Consider the following 15,750-nt stretch of genomic DNA (forward strand, 5'->3'; position numbering starts at 1 on the left):
CATATGACTACACAGACTCTTCCATACGATCTGTCTGAAATAGTCCCCGCTCTTCGACCACCTGCATCTCCCCAGCAGAATATATCCGTGCACATCGACGACCACGTCTGGCATAAGCTCATAAAAGGAGGACAAGTCAAGACAAGAGAAGGGGAGGAGAATGAGACACTGAAAAAAAAGTAACAAAATCTTGGCTGACTTACCCGTGAACAGTGAAAGTTGCGAACCATTTTGTAAATCCCACTTGTTTGGTAAAAGCAGTTTTTTTTTCCTTCACCACAAGTACAGAAAAGCTCTTAGCAGAAGCAGAAGTAGGCGAACTAGCAGAAGTGCTCAGTGAGCTGTAGCACTGACTGCAGTATTCAGAGGGGCTGGAGGTATGTGGTCTAAACACAACAAAAGCCAGTGCCTTGCTCTAGATTAAATATGCAGGAAGAGGCCCCTTTGCATAAACACAAACACTCAGCAAATGAAGGACTGGCACAAACCAGGCACCGGCCACAGGTCCTACCTGTGCAGTGCACTTTTAATTAGACAGAGCACCCTGAACAAATGAATGGCAAAGTGAGCACACTGTCACCCAGAAAACAAACCGTGTTCTACAGCTATAAAAAAAGAAAGAAAGAAAAAAAAAAAGCACCACACACATTTATACCCGGTTTTCAGGGGCTAAGACACCACCTGCGCGTGCAAAGCCGTACACAGAGAGGAAATGCTTACAAAAAAGAGAAAAGGCTCGTCTGCTTACAGTACATGTCCTTGTTTTTTTAAATTTAAAAAAAAAAATATTTCATAGCAGTCTGCTAAAATTCTTTTAAAAAGCCATTTGAGGGTGTTTAAATAAAACCACTCAAATGAACCACTTCAAACACTAAATTCAAACTTATATTAACTTAATTTCATTTAACTTGATTTATTCATAATTAGCCACTGAAAATAAGACAGAATAAAAGTGTAATTGTTCCGTTTTGACTGTAATGCAAGCAATGTAAAGTCATTTCAGTGCTGTTTACATTGAGAATGATTCAAATTCCAATTTCCAAGACAAAACAGTTCAAATAACTGTCAATAACTAAAATGAATAAACCTTACCGTACAGAAATGACAAATTAGAAATGTGCACTTTTGTAAATTATTAGTAATAATAGTAATTATTTGTTAGTTATTAGCAATGACCACTGAAGCACATTAATGTATGCTTTTTGCTGTCTGAGTACTAGAAAACAATAATCCTAAGAGTAAATTCTGTTTCATATGAGCAAGGCATTTTCTTTTTCATCATCAGACTTCACATTCAGCTTCATGCACTCACTCAAACACCTCCTAGTGGAGAAACTGAAAAATAAAACTGGAAGCAAACTGATAATGAGCTTTATAACAACCACCATTGTCCAATTCTTAAATGGCACCGTCTTTCTTTCTCTCTCTGTCTCTCTCACTCTCTCTCTACCCCCTCTCTATCCGTCTCTCCCCCCCCCACCCCCTCTCCTTTCTTCTTGGCTACTTCAAGTGAACCTAAGAAAACGGGAGCTGAGCCCTGCAGAATATCTGGAGCCCAGCTTTAGATGCTGAGTGACACATACTGATGTGCACAGTCAAAGATGTCATTTTCATGCAGGCTCCACTTGTTGGGAGCAGGGGAGGGAGAGTGTGACAGTGTGAGAGAGGGAGAGAGGGAGGCAGAGAGACAGAGAGAAAGACAGAAAGAGGGAGGGGGGGGAGCGAGGGAGAGGGAGGGAGGCAGAGGGAGAGAGAGGGGAGAGGGGAGAGCAGAAACGAGACCTCTGGAAAATAAACAGGGTGTAAAGTTTCAAAGGCTGGGGACACAGGCATTCCATTGTTCAAGCCAATTATCAGTGGAAAATAATAACAACAGATGGATCCAGAGCGGCCAACTTGTGCCGGATCGCCCCGGCGCTGCGGAGCAGATGATGAAATGTGAGACCCGCGCCGGGCGGAGGGGCTGCCCCTCAGCCCCGCTCCTCCACACACCAGATGTGAACTTCCACAAGGACAGTTAAATATGTGCTCCCAGGCCGCGACTTGTAGTACGCACCTCACAAATACCAAATGGCACCCGACCAACAGTTTTGTTGAATTAATAGCCAATGTCTCTTTTTGCCTTTAAACGCTTGTGCGAAATAAGCACATTTTGCGCATGCTTGAAAGAAAAAATGCGAAACAGCGTAATGCCTTCATGGTTAACTAACTCACAGCATTACTGTGTAAAAGCGCCCTTTGTTTGATCTGAAATGATTACAGACAGTACTTGGGGCTCAAGTGGGTGTCCTGCAGTGGCCATATGGGAGGGGGACACAAGGGTGTTTTAGGGGGCTGTACCCCTGAAATCGGTTTCTTTTTCATTGTAAATCAAATTTTTCAAATGAGAAACAGTGGTTTTATATATATATATATATACACACACATATATCCACAATGGCAGCTCATGCTAGAACTTTCAAAATGGTCAATCAACTGCTGTCAACCTGGCATCAGATTGACACTATTAATCATAAACTCCATCAAGTGGGGGTAATGCGGACTGTGTGATTAAACTGCATTAAAATGCAGGGTGTGTAAAACATAGCCCATGTGCAGGAGACACTCAAAATGGGCCTACTCTGAAGGCAAGCACTAAACCAATGACATCTGATTCTTTTATTTTGAAAAATCTCAAAACCAGCCACTGACCACAGCAGACTCCAATTTCTGGTTTCCAGAAAGTAGCCCGCACATTGCATGCTCTAAAAAGGCTTGTGTGTCATTAATTTAGGATCTTTTTTGTTGTGCACCTGCATGGCGGCCCAGCCGCTTTCCCCGCACATGGGCACTGGTGAGAAACCGCAGAGATCCAGGCTGCGGAGAGAGATTGCATTGGCCCCAGACCTGACAAACGATGACGAGACGGTGGCCTTAAACAAAATGCACGCTCCATGCATCTGTCGAGGGAGAGGGCAGATGTCTGCGGATAGCATTACAAAAAAATTCGCCCTCGCTTTTGGAAGAGAAAGAAAAGTTTTTGTTTCATTGACTCAAGACTAAAGAATAATTATCCCCCTGTAGACCTTAATCACCAGACAAAAGGAGAAAGGATAGAGAAAGCTGCTTCCAGTTCAGTCATTAAAAGGTTTTTGTTTTTGCTTTTCTCTCGGAAGAGTGTGAGAGCGAGTGGTCAAATAATGGAAGCAGATCACACACAAGCAGAGAAACAGAACCTGAAACTACAATGCTTATATGGCCTGAAATGCGCTGATGTTATCTAGGCTTAACTTCTCTACCACTCTTTCATACCTCTGCATAGGCTTGAAGTTCCAGTGATGCTGAAGGAATGGGTCTGACCAGCCCAATACGCACACGGTTTGCTCCGTCCATTGCAGGACGAGTGTAATTAACCGTGTTTAGAATAAAATCACACTGAACACAAACAGACCGTTTTATAATTGTATATAATATTTCATATGACTAATAGTGCTTGAAGGTGCTTGTAATACTACCCCTTAAAATATCAATCCCTCAAGGATTTTGGCACAAAAAATAGAAACTGGATTTAATTAGCTTATAAAAATAATTGCCATTAGCGGTCTCATTGAAGGGGCCGGTGCATTTGCTGGAAAACGTCTTCCTTCTTTTTTTTTTTGGACTGAGTGAAGACAAAGGATTTAACGGAAACTTGAGAATCAGCAGTCATTTCTTGCTCTGACACAGGGGTCGAGTTAATTAGACTATTGTCATTTAAATCAGGACAGTGATGTGAACACCCTTCCTCAAAGAGCAGTGCTGTGCCTTTACACACATGTTCTGAACCTGGAGACTGTGCCACAACACCCTGCAGTGGGTTCTGCCCATTAGTAAGCCACTATGAGAACACCAAACTGCCACTATGGAATGGTTCTCTCCATGACTCACACTTGCAAATAATGTAGTCTAGTATAATGGTATGGAGCTGATCGTGTAACCTGAAGGTCACAGGTTCCAATCCCAGGTAGGGCACTGCCGTGGCACCCCTGAGCAAGATACTTAACCTGCATTGCTTCAGTATATATCCAGCAGTATAAATGGATGCTATGTAAATGCAATGTAAAAAGGTATGTAAGTCGCTCTGGATAAGAGCGTCTGCTAAATGCCTGTAATGCAATATCACTTATTTTCTTTTAATTGTTATTTTTATATAATTGATCTGTTCTGGTCAGGCACTGTTGCAAAAAATAACATATACAATTACTTCTGTGTCTATAAAAATATCCATATCAGCATATCATATATATATAATATGGATATATGTAACTGATTTGAATGTATAGTTGTGGAAGAAGCCATTTCAAATACGCAGTTCAAGTGCTACTGAACTGAAATTGGAGTCTTGTTATGCTTGTACCTTTGTTTTACCACTGAAACTAAACCAGACTGGAAATGGGACATTATTGACATTATCTGGTACAAGCCTATCCTGATATTTTTGCATAAAGGAAAAGGAGCAAATATGTGCATTTATCAACGTGCAAATATTACTACCTGCTGTTACCATTCGCTCAGTACATGCATGAACAAAACTGAATAATGCGCTCAAGTTAGTGTGATAAGAACAGGGAAATAAGGCCAGTCGGAATACTGCTGAATCTATCGACATGCAAATGATGTTTTCGCTGAAGAGAGGAAAACCGACACAAAATGAAAGAGATCTTTCACCTCGCTGTATTTTCAGCTAATTTAAGCAAATGATGCGGCTTCCAGGACATTGAAAGGCATTTCAGAATATTGCAGTGACAAGAGCGAATATCTTTTTATTGAATGTGCCGGTCCAATGAAGCTGGTTTAAATTACAAATGCGTCCTTCATCCACGGGTGTGACAAAATCGTTTACAACACAAATGGGCCACCTCAAATTGCAATGTATATGGCAAGCTTGGTCACTGGTAGGGCAACGGGGGGGGGGGGGGGGGGGGGGGGTGGCGGTGGTGGTTATAGCATTGGACGGATCTACATGGTAGGCAAGCTAGCCGTCTGACAATTGTGTGTGCTACATTTTCTGGTTAGCCCACAATGAGTGACAAGTGATGGGTGAGGACAGTGACCCTGAATCAGTGAGGACCAGGCATGCACGATCCCCCACGACACAACGCCAACCTCAAGGTCGCTCTGACCGCACGGGGTTCATGGAGTGGTCAAGCAAACAGGCCCACCTCACAAAGCATGGTGCGAGTCACGCCAAGCCAATTTGTAATACATGAGTTCACCCCTTCACAGAAGGCGAGCAAGCTGAATGAAATGTACTCTGGAGCATTTGCTTTAACTCACCAACAGTCTCTATTTTTGATTGTATTAATAGGCCTGGGAGTTCATCGTTTTTAACATTGAAGATAAATATTTCATTAAGTGTTAATATTAATTTGATCAGAAATTAACTTTATTGAATAATTAAATGCATGCAAATGAATAATTCAAGAATAAGAATTATTAGAATATGTTAAGAAGGAAAAAAAGAGATATTCAACTGCCTGTAGCAAGGAGAAGGGAGGAGAAAACGTGTGTGGCAATTAAGCCGACAGTTATGGCACTCTTAGCACGTGTGCAGCCATGACAGTGTGCTGTTCCCACACAGCCACCGGCTTCACTGGGTGCCTCTGAGGCAGAAGCCCTCCCTGACACCTGTTCTTAAAAGAAATTATAAAAATGTACCTGATTACCATGGAAACCTCTATGACATCATCCCAATTTAAACTGCTCTTTGAAAAATCAGCAAACCGCGCGTGTGCCTGGCTTGACCGAGGCAATTGAAAACAACAGGTTGCTTTGTTCTGCGGGGTGTACATGCAGAGATAAGGGCTGGCAGAGGCTGTAAAGCTGAGTTCTGGTTAAAGCTCCATGTTTCCTAGACTCTTCCTTGAGAGATTTACAGGGATTAGATGGAGAAATGAAAGCCTAATCTTTATTTGACAGGGCAGCCAATCTCTGGCTCAGTGGTCACTTCAATTTAGACCTCTCTCTGCTGCTCAGGCCTCCAACCACAAATAATTCTGCTCTTTCAAAACCCTCAACATCTCACTACCGTTTAAAACTGCATTTATAAGTTCAGTGTATTGATGGACATACCGAAAGCATCGTACTCTCTTTTAGTCTCACTCAAAATTTAACATTGCCTGTCAACAGCAGGCAAATACCAACATCAAGCACTGAACGGTGTCACTCACATAGCGTCATCAGAAAAGCATCTTAATCATTTTTGTAAGAAAAAATATTCATGCTAACTGTACCAGACTTACATCTCTGTATATAAGGCTTACAATACATCATGCAGATCTTTTTTTTTATTTCAGAAGTGTCCAATTGGAAATATGACCAATCTCACTGTGCTGCTTAAAAGAAAGATAGAAAAAGATATTTCATTGAGATGTATAGTCAGGACAGATAACCAATTCATCAAACGGCTGGACAACGACACTGTCTAAATTTAAACTCTTAAACAGAGTACGGTGGCAGTTCCCTTTCTTAAATTATTCATTACTGTGCTGTTATTACCCAGCATATAGAATTAAAAATAGCTGATTCCACTTAATTACAGTTTCTGGTTAATACTTGCTGCAGATGTCACAGCTTGCTCCAGCCATCTTTCACAATGTTTAACCCTGTCAAACAGTGCAGGAGGGCCAGCTCAGTGCCAGTACCAAAGTCTCACTCCAACGCAGATAGACAGGTTGGAGAGAGGCTGTTTTTGTTGGGTGTAACATGCATTTCTGAGCAAGTGGGAAAATAAAATAAACATCTGCTGAACTGTGCCACAATACTGTGCATTGTGCTGGATTCCAAAGAGAAATGATGATGTTTTGGAAGCATTAAACTTTGGAACAGGGAGGACTTTCCAGAGCTCTAATTCTGAGCATTCCCACAGACTGCACTCCTGACCGTGGGGAAGCATTCTCCATGACAACCGGTCAAATTCCCAAATATGTACGATTTAAATATACATATGAAACATAAGCAACCGCACTTATATACCTTGCCATGTTTTGCTTTGTGTACAAGAAAACAAAAGAAAAGACACTCTAAGTTTAAAAGGCACTCCAGTTTGATGACAAGTAACTACCTTCTAATTTCCAGAGAACAAAGTTGTAAATGTGTGAGCAAAAGACAATCACGTGAGCAAAAGAAAAAATAATCTTACATGCTGCATGCAGGAATTCATGCGGTGTTAAATCAACTGTAGCAACAGGATGGATTTATCAAACATTTGCACGTTCTGTCAAGAAAACGGGGCTGGAGTGTTTTTAAGTGTAAGGAATAAAGTATTTACTAAGCACAAACAGAGACATTTGCAAACAAAAAGAAGAAGAAAAACTAGCTGAACTTTTGTTTCTTTGAGGGCAAGTCCATGATGTATATTTAAATATATGTACGCCCTGGCATTCCAAAGTTAAGTTAAAAAGATACTATGGAAATGAACTCCTCAGGAAACTGGAAAGCTCTCTCAGCAGCTAAAGCAATGTTTACAACTGATTTTTTGAGAAGTATAAAACCCTTCACTTGCACCATACCTTCCCCCTTTCTTGTTACTTCACAAGTCCCCTTAGCCCTGCCTCCATAAAATGTGATTAAAATAAACACAAAAGCATAGCAAGAGTAAAATGCCAGACGTGGATCACCTACTGCACGCTAGCATGTGTTCTTGTATTTCATCCATGAAAGAACAAACACAGTTAAATTAGCATACAGGAAGCATGGTATAGGCCTTATTTTGTCAGTACAAACTACAAACTAACCTGCAACTTGATCCTACAGTATATGGGTAATACATTTTAAATTTGGAAATAAGTGGCTACGCTAAATGTTTGGATGTGAACAGCATTTTCTTTAAAGGGTGATTCAAGCCAACTGGCTGAAGCCACTTTGGTTGATAGCGATCCATAACACTAACTGTATCATCAGAAAAAAATATGTATGTATGTATTTATGAACAGTATATATACAGTACAGCTTGTGTGTGTGTGTGTGTGTGCTTGTGTGTGTGTGTGTGCGCGCGTGCATGCGCGCGCACAATATGCAATAACCTCTCCTGTAATTGGATAACAAGAATTGACCATTTAACACAAACAATTCTGAAGGCTTGTGGACACAAATGCATTAGTAGTAACCTAATGCAGGACGGAGGAGTGGAGGAAAGGCCAAGTATGGTTACATCAGATCCTGCTCTCTGCCCTTTTAAGACAAAGGCTTGTTCATGTCTGCTGCTCACTGTATTTCCACCCAGCACAGCAAGTCACTTATTTTCCAGGCCATGCAGAGTACAAATAGGCCATATGCAAATAGTGATAACCACACAGCATTAAAAATGTTTTGTGTTACGATTTGAATATTTAAATCATGCATTTTAGATCTAGATATTTTATGGTAATTTTCATATATGTGTACAAAAGCAGCGTGCAAGTAGATAGTGGGCTACGATAACCTTTTTTTCCCAGCAAGTTTCCTTCATCAAACCGACAGAAACTAAACACACAGCTGTATCCTCTCAAGAAGAAAAGAAAGAAAGAAGAAAACACACTCCAAAGTCTATCCAACTATAAGGCACTTTGTAATAACTGTAAAATGAGAACTTTAGTTAGCCATTCTGTCTTGAAAATAATCACAATTTTTGGCTTTTGCAGTAATGAATGATATATGCAAAAGTACTGTTGCACACCATTGAATATGCACCCCAAAGTTGAGAGAAAACCTTACTGCTTTTGGATTAAATAAAAGCCCGTGCCACAGTAAACTGAATGTGGGACGTACAAATCACCCACACACACGGCACTTAACCAAATTGAGAATGACTGATACTGCTGCATTTACATAGCTGCGTTGCTGGTTATTATTGTTATCTACAAAATTTTACCCGTTTAGTGACACAATGGAATATAACAATTCAGGTTATGGGGCAGGCCAGAGAGAGCTTTAATTGCGCAAATGAAAATACATGAATCTGTCACTGGCTGATTGTCAGCAAATGGATGCAGGCAGCATTTTAAAAGATGGCTCAAGCAGCTGTTCCTGCGCCTTCATGTCTTGTAAAGAAGATGTTATACTGTCTCACCTCAGCTACGCAAAGCCCACACAATTTGCCTTTGGGGCTGAGGAGTTCAGTAGATTAAACTGCAGAGGGAATCATTAACCGGGTCCCTTGCTTTCCCTTGCGTTTGTTGTGCTGCACAGCGAGCCGTACCAAGTGCAGCGTTTTCTGGGGAAAGGAGAGACACAGCCCCGCTTTCATCTGCTCCTTTGAGAGATCATTTATGTCACCATCCCTTGATACCTCTGAACTAGAACAATGAGACAAGAGAGCTGCAGACTGGGAAGACAACTCAAAACACCAGTCTTTTTTAAAGAGGATCGGTTTATTTTGTATTGAAAATAAAAGTGTCTGCAGTCCGCAGTGTGATGTGAGTTTGTTTGTACACGCCTTGCCATGGTTGGTTACAAACACTCTATGAATATGATGCTGCGTAGGGAGACACAGGTCTCATTGGATGGATTTGAAGGATATTTCACTGTTACGACCGTTCCTGTCCTTCTCGACAGGCATGCAGTCTTCCAAGGTTGTAATTCTCTTGGACGTATTTGAGACTCATGGCTGCCACACAGGCCTTTTCCCCACACTGCCAGGAAGCTGGGAGAACCCTGGCCACGGCCTTGTGGGCTGGTGGAGCCTTGTCAGCTGACGCAGTGGCGGGGTGGTGTGTTTGATTCCAGGCATTGCGACGCATCTGCTGCTTGTCACACAGCACTGTACATGTCTGCAGTCCAGGCATGCCCTAGGTCGCCTGAACGCTGCTTACAAACAGGGGCCATCCCCCCAAATCCCCCCGCCCCAACCCACCCTCCCCCAACACACTCACACACACACACACACACACACACACACATACACATGCACACACACACACACATACACACACACATACACACACATACACACACACACACACACACACACGCACACACACACACACGCACACACACACACATACACACACACACACACACACACACACACACAGACACACACACTCACACACATATACACACGCACACACACATACACATGCACACACACACACACTCACACACACATACACACGCATACACACACACACACGCACACACACACACATATACACACACACACACAGACAAACACACTCACACACATATACACACGCACACACACACAGACACACACACTCACACACATATACAAACGCACACACACGCACACACATAGACACACATACACACGCAAGCATGCCAGCTACAGCTATGACAAGCCCACTTCTACAGCCACCGTCATATATTGACAATTGTCCACAACAGGCACACTACTGACACCACATGAAAGCACAGACTCTGACTCATCTCTGTTGAGCCCTACATGACATTACTTTCATTCCCCCCGGTGCTGGATTACAGATATCTCAAACTGATACCATGGACGTCATAGGGTTAGGTTGGGGGTGAGGTTACTTGCCCTAGATAAAGAAGTTTCATAAAGTGTGAAGCTCACAAACTGTGAGCCACCAGGCAGGACTGAATGTGATGATACTTGATGAAGGATTAATGGATGGAATGCACTCAAACACTTCACTTAAACTTTTCTGCCTTTTCGGGATTCAGTCATTTGTCAGTATTGAAAATCCATGAATTTTCCACCGAAGAAGTGGCTTTTCATTGCCCAAATGCTTCAGGGGTGTTCTGCAACACAATGAACATTATCTGGCCTTGCAAGTGTAATTACCTTGTCAATAAATTAATCTTACTGAAAAAGGTATGTGCGTGTGTGTGTGTGTGTGTGTGTGAGTGCGTTTGAGCAAGATAATAGCATTTCACTACTACTACTCTCCATACACTGCTTGACATTAAGAGCCATTCTAAAAAAAAATCAATCATTCGCATATGTACATTTTAGAATGTACATTACACATTTTGAAATTCCAAAAAGGGCTGATATTACCTGCACCTCAGACTAAAATTTACATTTGAAATTGAATGAACACCATGACAGCTTGGTTACATGAGATACGTTACTTCCTCACCCCCTGCACTGCAATGAAATGTTTGAGAAGTGGTTACTAATTGCAGGTTTTCAGACACCCTGGTATTACAGAAGTGCTACATTAGTCTGTCTTTTCTGTGTCTATCACTTAACAAGGGCTGCTGGTAATTGGAAATTTTACATTCATTAAAATGCAATAGAAAGGAGTTCTGCGGTAAAATACATGAACAGAAAATATATTATTATTATTATTATTATTATTATTGTTATTGTTATTATTATTATTGTTGTTGTTGTTGTAAGTGGGTCAAGCATTGAGGGTTGCTTGGTGTCCTAATAATATTTTTGTTGTTCTTCAACCTTTTTTGCTTCTTCCATGACTGATTTCTGAAAACTCATGACCACGTTCTCAAAAAAAAAAAAAAAAAAAAAAAAATTAGCAGACAGGCAATGACATACACCAAAGAGCCAGCCATTAGTATTGGATGTCCGCTGGTGCAATAGAAATAAACTTTATGTCAGGTTTTCAAAAGTTAATTAAAAGCTAGTATATATCACAAGTGAATAAAGATATGAAGAGGTCAGAAATACACATATACTCTTTTCCATAACAAACATTTTCTCATTCATCTTGGATGGCTTCAGCCAAATGGAACCCTTCAACTGGATGTTTAGCTCTTTGTAGCGCTATTACACAAAACGGTAAACATATGGCAAAAAACTGTAGGGATTTGTTTGAATTCATGTATAAACTTCAGAATAAAACATACATAGAGATAATCAGCAGTTAGGATTACAATGAAATCACTTATGAATTGAGGAATAATTTTTTCTAGTTTATGCAGTCTAGTGATCAGTCTGTCCTTCATTAGGCTCAATCTGACATCCATGAGAACATGTTGGCTCGCTGCACCAGACTCACTCTCCAAGACCTGCCCAGCCAACTGGAAATATCACAGGTTGTTATCATTCCAGAAAGAAGTCTATGACTGAGAACAACAAAGCTTTAATTTGAGACAGGATCTGACCACAGCTGGGCTTTGTTAAGGCCCGTTCACGCCACCTCGCCATCACCCCACACCCCCTCTGCCCTGGATAAAAACGTGCAGCGCTCCGAGACCCCGCCCCCCTCCTCACACCACACAAAACCCGTTTGGCTGTCACATCTGGGAGTCCCAAATCCTGAACATTTCTAAATCAGAAGTATAATATGCTCATCTACTAACACTGGGCAGGTCAGCTGCAGTGTTATCATGGGAAGCATCTGGATATAATGTTTAAAAGCTACACAAACATATGAGAACTGCTGTCATTTGATAAAGGGCATAATTGAGAAACGGCTTTTCAAAATTGGGCCACAGCATAAGTGACACCTGATAATGGACTATCCTCATGAAATGAGATTTTCCATATCACAACAAGATGAAATGTCAATAGGAGACATGCAGTGTATGAGTTGCACAACACACCAAGCCCCAGGTCCACATAATATTTAACAACAAACAAACCACACTTGTGGGGGGGAAGAAATCTTAAGGTGCCACAAAGTTAGTGCTGTGTTCAGACATTCTATGTGACCGTGTTGTGTGTGTCTGGGAAGGTCAACAACTGTGTGTGTTTACAGTACATGCTAAGCTTTGAAACTGTTTGGTGATGTGATGTTTGAGGTGGATCGTTGTTTGTTTTTGATGTATTTACACACTACACAGGGCATAGACAATATGAAGGACAGTCCAATATTGGTTTATTGTTTTTCCCCCATGAGAAGAAAGTCAAGATCATACAGACTACTATGTGGATTTTCAAGTGCTACTACATAGAAGGGTACGCTGAATTGTGTTCAGTACACATTACTCATATTGCTACCATTCTCACAACTTTTGATTTTTCAAATGCCCTTCTGACGTCCTAAAAAGAAATGAGGATATTCTTTGTGCATTCAAAATGGTTTCTACCAACTTGTCCACGGTCTGTAATCGGCATTCACAAATACAGTCCACTGTGTTACATTTGCATAGGCTGTCAATTGGATTCAGAGTTTACCTATCATGCCAGATTAGAGGTCACTGCCACTTACTTTGATCCCTCGTTCCACAGGAAGTAGCCAATGAAGTCTCCTGAAAAATGGAGTGAGAGAGACAGAGAGATATAATGGTTAACAGTGAAGTATGACTGTACCATTGTGAGCTGTCTATGTAAGAATTACATTTCCTGTTATGCTACTGAAAATACATACATGAGGACCATTTCAAAAATACGAATACGACTACCAAATTACGACTAATGTCCTTTTGGGAAACAGTACAACTCTGAATCTTTGGGAGAACAGTCTACAGTCTGGCAGCTAGATGTGTGTCCACCTGCCATGGCCTCAGGTTAGGACAGCTTCCAAAGCAACACAATTATTTCCACCTGGGTAGGGCAGGATATTTTCTGTTTTTCTTTTACTGAGCTTTTAATCCAGCCATTTCTTTATACTTTCTGCAAGGATTTTCCTGGTTATTACAGTATTGATATTTACATTGAGTATTTAAATTAGCATTGTTGCTATGATTAGTATTATCATTGCACTATACACTTCACATAGGTATGCTTGAATTTGATATTTGAGAGTGAAGAAAGAAGGAGTGGGAAGAAGAGCCATACAATGCCTATAAGAATAAGGGACCCACTCCCAAACCCACATGTGTGCAGTGGATTTTAAATGTGTACCTAGAACTCACGCTACAGGCATGGCAGAATGATCACTAGCCTTATCTGTAGACAAACAATCCTGCTGCTATTTTTGCAGTGGTCACTCTTTTCAAGGGCGAGTTCATTAAAGCATTAAGTAGGTTCAGTCAAGTTTCCCTTTCCGCCCTTTTGTTTAAAATATCTTTTGATGCATATACTTAGCATCTCAAATGAAATTCCCTTGATTAAACAAATAATGGCACATTCAGAAAACTGTAATTGAGTTCAAATTGATTCTGCTGCTGCTCTAATTGCATTTAAACACTGTTCTTTCCTAACCCTGGATTCAAAGCTCCTTAATTACTGGCCTCTGAAGACAAATCCCCCAGGTCTGAATGGGAAAATAAAAATAGTGTAAGTTTTACAGCACGTTGTAAAAATGACCTATAAACTTTTTTTTATCCAATACAAACTATGCCCCTTCAGGGTGGGTACAGAGAAAACCGAAATAGCCTGCACTGTGCCCTGTAACCCCCTCCCAAAAAAAATAATTAATAAATAATAAATGCCACAAGTTAACAGTAAATCCCAGCTGCTGAATTCTCTCCGTCCCCCCATCCTTTTCCCTCCTTTTTATAAACCAAGCGTATAAAATAAATAAATAAATAAATGAAAAACAGCAAAATGTGTTTCCTGAAAACCAGGAGAGGTGGAAAAAGCCCATCCTGCCTGTGGAAGCGCAGGCCCGTAGGACCGCCCGACGCTGGCCTTTCTTGCCGAGGCAGCAGAAGTTCCCTGAAAGGAAAGGGCCTGCCAACTCAAACAGGGCCTTTATTTCACGCCCCAGAGCAGAGAGCGCGCCCGCAGTGGGCTTCCTGAGGGCGGCGTGCAGCTGGACCGCTCCCGCCAAAGGTAACGGGAATGTCAGCGCTACTGTAAACTCGCTCCGGGCTCCTATCAGCAGGACATCCCAAATCAAAGCCCCGCCGCCGCCTCTGCGTCTACCCCACCTAAACAGACAGCATTGTTTTGTTTTTTTTTTCCCCCTCTGTCCCATACCCCAAACTTCCCACCGGTCACAATGAGGGAGCTCTTAGAGGGCAGTCACTTTCTGTCAACGTGCTGGAAAAAAAAAAAAAATGCCACGAGATGGAGGAATGACATTCAGCTGGAGTTAAAAATACGAGCGGTCTGAAAGCGATTAGAGTCTTATTTTCTGTCAAGCGCCTGACACCAGAGGGGAAACCAGAACAATCGACTCTGCGGCTTTTTTTTTTTTCTTTTTTATTTTGCTGAATTTAGAAAAGCTAATTAGTTTTGCTCTCATAAATCCAACCTGAATATGACCAATTTAGAAAGCGTGAGTGTACGGGTGGCGGTAACAAAACACGTCGAATGAGGACAGCGAGCCTCGCGAGCCATCGCAGGCTCCCGCCCGCTCGACTTTACCTCGGCGTCTCAAGCCGCAGAGATCTAAGCCCTTCAATAAATGGACAATTTGCCATTGCCAAAAGTGGCTTTTTATGAAAGGATGTTGCATGCACAAAGTAACACTGAGCCCCTGTGCAGGCCGATATCCGAGAGCTCAGCCTGAAGGCGAAAACCACCTGATTGACCGTCACACAAGCAAAAGATGAACCAAACTTCCACTGCAGCTGCAGAAATATAACCACCACCACCACCCTGTTCCTCTTTCAAGGGTAAAGAAATCAAGGTTTACCAGAATGGAAAACATCTTTTATGGTACTCTTACAGTATTTTCTTCAATTTTGCTTTAAATGTGCATACATAGATAGCTATCTACTGTATGTTATCTATTACAAATTTTTATAGAAGTGGCATGATTTCATGTTTAATATGCCTAGTGTAAATTAATGACAAACGTGTGAAAATTGTCTTCAGGAATTTTGCCGCTATTCCCTGAACAAACAGTGGAGAGTCTTTCATCACTGTCGGCTAAAAGACTGATGGCCTGTCAGCGGCTTCCCCTCCTCCAGCACTGCTTTTTGGGTTGGGAAGTCGCTAAAAAAAGGCTACAGACACACATTCCAGGC

At 41.6% G+C, this 15,750-nt stretch overlaps 1 protein-coding gene across 7 annotated transcripts in view; it reads right to left on the minus strand.

The window, feature by feature from the left end:
- foxp1b (forkhead box P1b) overlaps window positions 1-15,750 on the minus strand; it is a 175,958-nt gene that overhangs the window by 110,183 nt on the left and 50,025 nt on the right. For 6 of the 7 annotated variants that reach the window (XM_035389422.1, XM_035389416.1, XM_035389418.1 and 3 more), the window contains one exon: window positions 13,101-13,140. The gene's annotated coding sequence lies outside the window, so the exon portion shown is untranslated. Of the gene's footprint in view, window positions 1-203; window positions 574-13,100; window positions 13,141-15,750 lie in introns of those variants that run through there. The other variant, XM_035389420.1, reaches the window with a different exon arrangement.

Source organism: Anguilla anguilla, chromosome 13, assembly GCF_013347855.1.
Source record: "Anguilla anguilla isolate fAngAng1 chromosome 13, fAngAng1.pri, whole genome shotgun sequence".
Classification (NCBI taxonomy): Eukaryota; Metazoa; Chordata; class Actinopteri; order Anguilliformes; family Anguillidae; genus Anguilla; species Anguilla anguilla.